The following is an 11,531-nucleotide window of genomic DNA, read 5'->3' on the forward strand; positions in this document are numbered from 1 at the left end:
TGCAATCTACAATATATATAATTCCCTTTGTTTTGGTAATGAATCAATCCGTGCATAAAATTATACTGTTAATGGGCTTAAAGGGCAATTGAAGTGCGAGGGATATGGAAGCTGCCATATTTTATTTGCTTTTAGAGGAATACTGTAGTGGGGTCGAGAATGAGTTGAACTTACCCGGGGCTTCTAATGGTCCCCCGCAGACATCCTGTACCCGCGCAGCCGCTCACCGATGCTCCGGCCCAGCCTCCGGTTCACTTCTGGAATTTCAGACTTTAAAGTTGGAAAACCACTGCGCCTGTATTGCCGTGTCCTCGCTCCCGCTGATGTCACCAGGAGCATACTGCGCAGGCCTAGTATGCTCTGTGCCTGCACAGTACCCTCCTGGTGCCATCAGCAGGAGTGAGGACACGGCAACGCAGGCGCGGTGGTTTTCAGACTTTAAAGTCTGAAATTCCAGAAGTGAACCGGATGCGGGGCCGGAGCATCGGTGAGTGGCTGCGCGGGCACAGGACGTCTGCGGGGGACCATTAGAACTAATTTTCCCCCCGAGCCACCTACAGTAGGACTTCCGAGGCCAAAATTACTAAAATTACACTTTACCCTTTTATTATCAGAATCCATGGAGGACGCCCTGTTCGTCCTCAGCTCCCTTCCGCTGTCAATCTAGAGTTTTCGGTTCCCCCAGGGCTTTGCACGACCCCAGCGAACGGGTCGCATCCATTCCACCATTAAGATGGCCGCCGCCTTGATCCGCGGCTGCGCAGTACGCTTTGCCGCGAGTGCGACTGCGCAGCCTTTAGAACGCCTCCAGACGTGCCCGACGTACGCTTCAGGAGCATGCCGGGAAGCACTACGCGGCTGGAGGCGTTCTAAAGGCTGCGCAGTCGCACTCGCGGCAAAGCGTAGTGCGCAGCCGTGGATCAAGTGGTGGAGTGGATGCGACCCGTTCGGTGGGGTCGGGCAAAGCCCTGGGGGAACCGAAAGCTCTAGATTGACGGCGGAATGGAGCGGAGGACGAGCAGGGCGTCCTCTGTGGATTCTGATAATAAAAAGGTAAAGTGTCATTTTAGGAATTTTGGCCTCGGAAGTCCTTTAAGCAATACCAGTTGCCTTGCTGTCCTGCTAATCCTCTGCCTCTAATACTTTTAGGCTCGGTTCACATTAGGCTGTTTTCAGCCCACGTTCCGCTCCGATGCGCGGAACGCGGCAATGCCTACCCTATGGGAAAGTTCACATTGCTAACTTCTGCTCCGTTCCATTCCCTGCGTTCCGCTCATCGGAGCAGACGTTCCCGCCATGTCGGGACCTTGCATTCCCGCTCCGCTAATGGAGCGGAACGCAAGCGTATGGGCGGATGCGTCCCAATGTGAACTCGGCCTTAGCCATAAATCCTGAACAAGCATGCAGCAGATCAGGTGTGACATTATTATCAGATAAGATAAGATTAGCTGCATGATTGTTTCAGATGTGTGATCAGAATCAGAATCAGAAATCTTTTAATCGCCAAGCACGACTGGGTCGTGCCCGGAATTGGGTTTGGCACATTCAATTGCTCAGAGAGAGAAGTAGAAGTAGTAACAACATACGAAAAGAGCATAGTCTTACAATCATACAACATAAACAGTGGTACATATTAATAGTTAGATGTGCAGCGGTATAACGGTAGACTGCAGGGTGCGGTTTAAACAGTTTTACACTAGACAGTCCATCAGGTCAGCAACTGCAACTTTAGGGGGGGAACAGCGCTAGAGATGGGATGGCCTGAAGGGAGTTCAGGAGGTTGACGGCAGAGGGGAAGAAGGAGTCTCTATGCCTCGAAGTTCTGGTGTAAATGGCTCGAAACCTGCGGCCTGAATGGAGCCGGCTGAAAAAGCAGTGGCCCGGGTGTGAGGGGTCGCTGGCAATCCTCAGTGCTCTAGATCGTAATCTGGAGTTGTGGAGGAGGTCGAGTGAGGGGAGAGGTCTACCGATGATTCTCTCCGCCGATCTAATGACCCTCTGTAGCTTGTATCTGTCGCTGTTGGAGGAGCCAGCATACCAGACTAGGATGGATGAGCAGAGGACGGACTCAATGGTGGCTGTGTAGAAGTTCGTCAGCAGCTCCTGAGCCATGCCAAACTTCTTCAGTTGTCGGAGGAAAAAGAGCCTCTGTTGGGCTTTCCTCTGGGTCAAGGCAGTGTTTGCCTTCCATCTCAGGTCCTTAGAGATGGTAGTGCCCAGAAGTAGTGATGGGCGAACACCTGGATGTTCGGGTTCGGGAAAGTTCGCCGAACATGGCCGAGATGTTCGGCATGTTCGGGCCGAACCCCGAACTTCCCGAACATCCCTATTTTGGGGGCCCTATGGGGTCGCAGGCATAAGGGGGGAGCATGCCCCGATCGCGGGGGGGGTCGGAAATTCCCCCCACCCCCTCCGCTAGCGCTCCCCCCTCTGCCCGCTTCCCCATTCAAAAGTTTCAAGAAGTACCTGTATAGCGGATGGCCTGGCAGTGGGCGGCACTGTGGAGTGAGGAGGAGGAGGAGTCCGGAGAGTGACGAGTTGAGGGAGGCCGGGCAGCGGGCGTGAGGTCAGCGAAAGGGCGGAACTTCCGCCCTTTCTCTGACCTCACGCCCGCTGCCCGGCCTCCCTCAACTCGTCACTCTCCGGACTCCTCCTCCTCCTCACTCCACAGTGCCGCCCACTGCCAGGCCATCCGCTATACAGGTACTTCTTGAAACTTTTGAATGGGGAAGCGGGCAGAGGGGGGAGCGCTAGCGGAGGGGGTGGGGGGAATTTCCGACCCCCCCCGCGATCGGGGCATGCTCCCCCCTTATGCCTGCGACCCCATAGGGGGGCCGTATTGCGGCCTGTTCGGCCGAACAGGGCCCTGTTCGCCCGAACAGGGGCCCTGTTCGGCCCTGTTCGGGGGCATACAGAAGTTCGGGGCGAACCCGAACTTAAAAGGCCGAACACCATGAGGTGTTCGGCCGAACTCGAACATCACCCGAACAGGGTGATGTTCTGCAGAACCCGAACAGTGGCGAACACTGTTCGCCCAACACTACCCAGAAGGTGTTTGTGAATGTTGTTGTGAACCACGCAATGGCTGGGCTACTGCTGCTGCTGAGGAGGGTCTGGTGGTGAGTCTGGTGACCCCAAGGGAGGCAGTGCTGCTGGTACCCTGTCCTGGCGGCCACAGAGTGGGATGTTTGGATACCATGTGGCGGGTCATGCTGGTGGTGGAGAGGTTGTTAATATGTTTCCCCCTGCTCAGGCGGGTCTTGCACACCTTGCAAATCACCATGGTACCATCCTCACTGCAGTCTTCAAAGAAAGGCCAGACTTTGGAGCACCTACCTTGCTGGCGATTTCTGTTTGCGTCTCTTTTTTGTTTCACTTGAACTTCCACGCTTGTGGTGCCTGAAATTTCGCGCCGCCTACCTTGTGGCACAAGTCGAACTCGTGCAGCAGTGGGTTCTTCTAATTATCTGGTCCTGTTCTTTTGGATTTGTGAGGGTTGATTTCCTGGACAACATGGGCGGTATTGAGTGGGTTTTCTTCGGTGCTCCACTGTGGCCTGTACGTGAACCGTCAGGGGAAACACCTCTTCCCTTGCCCCTCCCTCTTTCACAGGATTTCTTCTTCATTTCACTTATCCTTAAAGTACATGCTGACTGGCAGCAGTACAGTGGCAGTACAGAAATGCTATACAGTGGTGGGTGAGCGGTGTACTACTGTTCCCAGCAGCGACACAGAGCACAATGCTATACAGTGGTTGGTGAGCGGTGTACTACTGTTCCCAGCAGCGACACAGAGCACAATGCTATACAGTGGTGGGTGAGCGGTGTACTACTGTTCCCAGCAGAGACACAGAGCACAATGCTATACAGTGGTGGTTGAGCGGTGTACTACTGTTCCCAGCAGCGACACAGAGCACAATGCTATACAGTGGTGGGTGAGCGGTGTACTACTGTTCCCAGCAGCGACACAGAGCACAATGCTATACAGTGGTGGGTGAGCGGTGTACTACTGTTCCCAGCAGTGACACAGAGCACAATGCTATACAGTGGTTGGTGAGCAGTGTACTACTGTTCCCAGCAGCGACACAGAGCACAATGCTATACAGCGGTTGGTGAGCAGTGTACTACTGTTCCCAGCAGCGACACAGAGCACAATGCTATACAGTGGTGGGTGAGCGGTGTACTACTGTTCCCAGCAGAGACACAGAGCACAATGCTATACAGTGGTGGTTGAGCGGTGTACTACTGTTCCCAGCAGCGACACAGAGCACAATGTTATACAGTGGTGGGTGAGCGGTGTACTACTGTTCCCAGCAGCGACACAGAGCACAATGCTATACAGTGGTTGGTGAGCGGTGTTCTACTGTTCCCAGCAGCGACACAGAGCACAATGCTATACAGTGGTGGGTGAGCGGTGTACTACTGTTCCCAGCAGAGACACAGAGCACAATGCTATACAGTGGTGGTTGAGCGGTGTACTACTGTTCCCAGTAGCGACACAGAGCACAATGCTATACAGTGGTTGGTGAGCGGTGTACTACAGTTCCCAGCAGCGACACAGAGCACAATGCTATACAGTGGTGGGTGAGCGGTGTACTACTGTTCCCAGCAGAGACACAGAGTGGCAGTAAACACAATGCTATACAGTGGTGGGTGAGCGGTGTACACAGAGTGGCAGTAAACACAATGCTATATAGTGTGGGTGAGCGGTGTACTACTGTTCCCAGCAGCGACACAATGACTGGGAGGACCCTGGCTAGCCTGGCTGGAGAGAGAACTACCCTGCCTGCCTACCCAAAGCTAAACCCACAGACAAATGGCAGAGAAATGACGTGGATCGGGTATTTATTTACCCGAACCACGTGACCCGTTCGGCCAATCAGAGCGCGTTCGGGTCCGAACCACGTGACCCGTTCGGCCAATCACAGCGCTAGCCGAATGTTCAGGGAACGTTCGGCCATGTGCTCTTAGTTCGGCCATATGGCCGAACGGTTTGGCCGAACACCATCAGGTGTTTGGCCGAACTCGAACATCACCCGAACAGGGTGATGTTCTGCAGAACCCGAACAGTGGCGAACACTGTTCGCCCAACACTACTGTGAACCTAGCCTAATGGTGCCCACTTATAATACAATCTTGACTGTACAATCTTCGCGTATCTCTGTAGTAGAAGGGTAAACTGAGCGCATGGACTTTGCATGGGTACTTTTGGTTGTCCCTTATTTTACATAGAAGTGGTAAGATTCGGGTCTTGGGTCGCTATGCATTTCATTTTTTCCTGTAATTTGGCAATGCAAACTAATTTGCAGATGAGGATTCTTTTCTCCTGTCAGAAATCGCAAGCACAGAATCGCGCTGTATGCCCGTTGGATCGGATTCGCGGCTAAATCGTGGTGATGAAAATAGAAAGAAATCACATTTCTTAGGCGAAAAGGGCTGACACACTGGAAATAGAGATTCTATGATTTTAATGCGACTGCCTTTGCGATTCTCGTCAGGGGACAAGAATCACTCCTAAAATACCGTATAAAGCACGTTTGGAGATGCAAGCGCAGCAGAATCGCAGCAAGATTGCCAGCAGTATGAAACAGCCCTTATGGTGGCCATACATGGTACAATTTTTTCATACAATCTTACCATTTCTATGTAGTATAAGGGTAAATTAAGTGAATATATGAACGGATAATTTATGCAGTTCCCTTATATTACATAGAAATGGTAAGATTGTATGAAAAAATTGTAGCATGTATGGCCACTATTAGAGAGAATCTAAAGCCTTGCAAAAATCCTCTTTTTTATTTGACATTTATCTTCAGCAATATGAGCAGTGCTAAAATGCCACATTCCTGCTGCAGAACAATGTAATTAAACCTCCCAAATACAGGGGCAAAATTCCCAGACTTTCCAGGTCGTGGATTCTGCTGCCCCGGGGAGGCAGAGCTTAGCGCTGTAGCTCTGCCTCCATTAGCGTCAATCCCCACTGATCTCCGCCTCTCCCCGCCCCTCTCAGTGAAAAAAGACTGAGAGGGGCGGGGAGAGGCGGCGATCAGCGGGGATTGACGCCAGTAGAGGCAGAGCTACAGTCCAAAGCTCTGCCTCTACCTGGAAGTGATCCCTGAATTTTCCCCCGGGGATTAGGAGGGTTTAACTACATCATTCTGCCACGGGAATACTGCGTTTTAGCTTTGCTCATATTGCTGAAGATAAATCAAATAAAAAGAGGATTTTTAGAAGGCTTCAGTTCAGTCTCTCTTTAAAGCTAATGGGACTCGTCTAAAAAAAAAAAAAAAATGAAACCAGATACTTACCTAAGTAGAGGGAAGGCTCTGGGTCCTATAAAGCCTTCTCCCATGTCTCCCGGTGCCCTCGGTGCAGCGCTGGTCTCCCCCGTTAGAATCACCCGCGCAGAAGGCTTCGGTAGCTGAGTCCTCTCAAAGACAGGCGGCTCCATAGTGAGCATGCAGGAGTGTGTGAGAGAGGGCCAGCGTCATCGCATGCACAGTATGGAGATGGAGAGGCCCATTTTTGAGAGCACCCGGGTCCCCGAAGACTTGAGGAGTAAGCGGTATTTGACCAAATTAGTCAAATACTGCTCCAGAGGACAGCGCTGCACCGAGGGCACCGGGAGAGGAGAGGGAAGGCTCATTAAGATCCTTCCCTCTCAGGCAAGCAACTGAGTTTTTTTTTTCTTTTTTTACAGCGGTTCCCATTTACTTGGCGGTCCATACCCATGGCGTGATTTTTTTTCCAGTGATTTTTTCAGCAAAATGCAACTTTTTCTGCCTTGAGCGATCGTTTCTGCAGTTTCGCACCATGGGTATGTTACCACTATTCTCTTGCGACAGGTGGCGATCATGTTAATCATGGCAGATCAGATCTTTACGATCCCCCGACTATTCTTAAGGAGGCCATACACTGATAGGTTTCCAGCAGATTCGACCATCGGATAGATTTCTGTCAGATGCCTGACAAGTCGAATCTGCCAGGAATCTATCTGATGTGTGCCACTCACTAGGAACAGATTTCCAATAGATTTCAGAATGAAAAATTCATTTTTGGACCATCAGGTCCAATGCAACTCTATGGGCCATCGATCTGCTGCTGACCTAGATTTTCCATCCTGTCAAATGGTTCAAATCCATCGAAATCGGCCGCAAATCGATCAAGAGATTTGATAGAATCGATTTTCAATCAATCGATTGATTCCATAGAATCGAATCGATCTATGGCTGAAATCGACCAGTGTATGGTATCACTATCATTTGATTTATCATTTGCCCTCATCATGTGCTGTTCGCGAGTTCCTGCGGTAGAAGATGGCCCGAGGAGCACTCGTTCATCGGGTCATTTTGCTGTAGGTTCCCCGATCGATCTTGGTGGGTATTCAACTTCAGATACATATTTTTTTATAGATTTGAAATTGATCCAGAATCGGCCTTGTGACGCAGCATCCAATGCCCACGCCAGCCCAATGTTAATGTCACAGACCGCAAGGCCGGTCTGCGGGCGGGTCAGTCGATCAGAGTCAGAAATCCCCTCGCACTGTCATTTTGTCCATCACGAAGCGTAAACCTGACTTCGCAATTTGATGAACTGACTAATGGAGGGAGCATTCGGACGCCCAAAGGATTCACCACACACATACAATTCAAAGATCTGCCACCAAGCGAGTTACACAGCCCGCTACTGTAATTATGCTAGGACTTCGAGAACGCTCTATTAACCCTTAGCAGTATGCAGGAACCTGGGTCAGATCGTTATATCTGGGCCGGGTTCTCCCATATGGGTTATAAAGGCACACTTCTATTAAACACAGGGTAGCGGTTTCAGGAGAATAGGTATGATTGTGTATATTCAGAACATGCATTACATACATTTACACAGATTAACACATAGACACAAAGCTTAAAATAACAGGGATAAAATCAGAAAGTTCTTACTGTAGTTATAGCTGATCAGTCCATTTGGCGAATGGAGAAACAAAGTCCAGTTAAAGTAGACATTAATGTTTAAGAGTCCTTGAAATACAGCATGTGTCGGTTCTCCTTTAACGCAAGCATGGACTTTCCTGGTCAATGGAATTTGGAGAACTGGGCGGGTTTGGTCCCGCCCCACTTTTATAGGACCTGAGTTTTGGGCTGTCACTACCTGGAAAGTAGGTGTGTTTAAGGCGGGGTTACCTCCTAGTCAGCAGGTTGCCGCCCTCAGACTCAGAGCAAAAAATGTAACATTTATGAATTCTCTGTGTGACTCCGCCCCAGATTGGCGCATCGCAAATCCGAGGCTATATTCATAAGCGGCCTGCGACCCTGTATCAAACGACGCTACACATGCCTATTCTATCGCATTCGCTCTACGCAGGCAGGATAAAGCGGTTTTTCTACGGATTCCTGACAGTTAGAAAATTGTAGTTCAGGTGAATGATAGAACTGATTTCTAGGTATCAGAAAATGTGTTTTTTTTCCTTTCTGTGACAAGGCTATTTTGAATTACAAATACATAAAAGTTCTCTTTGTTTGATTGTATGATTTTGGAGGGAATCTCTTATCTTACTGATTGGATCCAATTCCTTTGGGGAATGAGCTGTGCACCAAATGGCTCTGCCTAGGAGGTCGGCCACGTGTGAAATTCCTTGCTGACCTGACACAGGATGTGGGTGAGGCCCGTAGTGTTGGGCGAACATCTAGATGTTCGGGTTCGGGCCGAACAGGCCGAACATGGCCGCGATGTTCGGGTGTTCGACCCGAACTCCGAACATAATGGAAGTCAATGGGGACCCGAACTTTTGTGGTTTGTAAAGCCTCCTTACATGCTACATACCCCAAATTTACAGGGTATGTGCACCTTGGGAGTGGGTACAAGAGGAAAAAAAAATTTAGCAAAAAGAGCTTATAGTTTTTGAGAAAATCGATTTTAAAGTTTCAAAGGGAAAACTGTCTTTTAAATGCGGGAAATGTCTGTTTTCTTTGCACAGGTAACATGCTTTTTGTCGGCATGCAGTCATAAATGTAATACATATAAGAGGTTCCAGGAAAAGGGACCGGTAATGCTAATCCAGCAGCAGCACACGTGATGGAACAGGAGGAGGGTGGCGCAGGAGGAGAAGGCCACGCTTTGAGACACAACAACCCAGGCCTTGCATGAGGACAAGAAGCGTGCGGATAGCATGCTTTGTACCACCATGCAGTCATAAATGTAATAAAGATAAGTGGTTCAATAAACAGGGACCACGCGGCAACGCTAACCCAGCAGCAGCACACGTGATGGAACAGGAGGAGGCGCAGGAGGAGAAGGCCACGCTTTGTGAGACACAACAACCCAGGCCTTGCATGAGGACAAAAAGCGTGCGGATAGCATGCTTTGTACCGCCATGTAGTCATAAATGTAATAAAGATAAGAGGTTCAATAAACAGGGACCACGCGGCAACGCTAACCCAGCAGCAGCAGCAGCAGCAGCACACGTGATGGAACAGGAGGAGGCGCAGGAGGAGAAGGCCACGCTTTGTGAGACACAACAACCCAGGCCTTGCATGAGGACAAAAAGCGTGCGGATAGCATGCTTTGTACCGCCATGTAGTCATAAATGTAATAAAGATAAGAGGTTCAATAAACAGGGACCACGCGGCAACGCTAACCCAGCAGCAGCAGCAGCAGCAGCACACGTGATGGAACAGGAGGAGGCGCAGGAGGAGAAGGCCACGCTTTGTGAGACACAACAACCCAGGCCTTGCATGAGGACAAAAAGCGTGCGGATAGCATGCTTTGTACCGCCATGTAGTCATAAATGTAATAAAGATAAGAGGTTCCATAAACAGGGACCGGCAACGGTAACCCAGCAGCAGCAGCAGCAGCAGCAGCACACGTGATGGAACAGGAGGAGGCGCAGGAGGAGAAGGCCACGCTTTGTGAGACACAACAACCCAGGCCTTGCATGAGGACAAAAAGCGTGCGGATATAGCAGCAATGCTTTTTGCCGCCATGCAGTCATAAATGTAATACAGATGAGAGGTTCAATAAACAGGGACCGGAAACGCTAAACCATCCCAGATGTTCATCGGTCATGTTACTTGGTTGGGGTCCAGGAGTGTTGCGTAGTCGTTTCCAATCCAGGATTGATTCATTTTAATTTGAGTCAGACGGTCTGCATTTTCTGTGGAGAGGCGGATACGCCGATCTGTGATGATGCCTCCGGCAGCACTGAAACAGCGTTCCGACATAACGCTGGCTGCCGGGCAAGCCAGCACCTCTATTGCGTACATTGCCAGTTCGTGCCAGGTGTCTAGCTTCATGCCCGGTTTCAGGTCCAGCGGTGCCAGCCACAAATCCGTCTGTTCCTTTATTCCCCTCCAAATTTCCTCCCCTGTGTGCTGCTTATCCCCAAGGCAGATCAGCTTCAGCAACGCTTGCTGACGCATGCCAACAGCTGTGCTGCACTGCTTCCACGATCCTACTGCTGCTGGTGCTGGGTTAGCATTTCCGGATGAGGTACAGCTTTGAGATGCGTTGGAGGAGAAGGAGTCAGAGAGGTAGGTGCTGCTGTTGTTATCCAGCTGTTTGCGGCGTGGGCAACACCCGCGCCGTAGCAGGTGAGGAATCGCTGCCAGGCTCCACAAGGTTCACCCAGTGCGCGGTAAGGGAGATGTATCGACCCTGGCCGAACGCACTCGTCCAGGTGTCAGTGGTGAGGTGAACCTTGCAGGCAACGGCATTCTTCAAGCTTCGGGTTATTTAGCTGACCACGTGCTCATGCAACTCAGGCACTGCAGAGCGCGCAAAGTGGTAGCGGCTGGGAACCACGTAACGTGGGATGGCCACTGACATCATGCCCTTGAAGCTGTTTGTCTCCACCACTCGATATGGCAGCATTTCGCAGGCCAGAAGCTTGGCTATGCTGGCTGGCTGTTACTGCCACGGCCCGGGGGTCATTTGCTGGCAATTTCCTCTTGTGCTCAAACATCTCAGAGACAGACAACTCAACCGTAGCGCTGCACACCGAAGGGCTGTTGGTTGTTGTGTTTGATGAACACTGGGAGACCTCAAGAGCACTAGTCCGGAAAGTGACAGTGTCAGCATCGTCTGATGTTTGTGAATGTTGTGAACCACGCAATGGCTGGGCTACTGCTGCTGCTGAGGCGGGTCTGGTGGTGAGTCTGGTGAACCCAAGGGAGGCAGTGTTGCTGGTGGTACCCTGTCCTGCCGCGTTTGCCCACAGAGTGGGATGTTTGGATAGAATGTGGCGGCTCATGCTGGTGGTGGAGAGGTTGTTAATACTTTTCCCCCTGCTCAGGCGGGTCTTGCACACCTTGCAAATCGCCATGGTAACATCCTCAGTGCAGTCTTCAAAGAAAGCCCAGACTTTAACTGGCTGAGGACTCGGACCTCGTGCGTGATGTGCTGGTGCTGCTTAACCCACTGCTGGACGCTTGAGAGGTCATCCAAGTAATTATCTGGTCCTGTTCTTTTGGATCTGTGAGGGTTGTTGTCCTGGACAACATGGGCAGTATTGAGTGGGTTTTCTTGGGTGCTCCCCTG

The sequence above is a fragment of the Hyperolius riggenbachi genome, chromosome 8, assembly GCF_040937935.1.
Source record: "Hyperolius riggenbachi isolate aHypRig1 chromosome 8, aHypRig1.pri, whole genome shotgun sequence".
In the NCBI taxonomy this organism is placed as follows: domain Eukaryota; kingdom Metazoa; phylum Chordata; class Amphibia; order Anura; family Hyperoliidae; genus Hyperolius; species Hyperolius riggenbachi.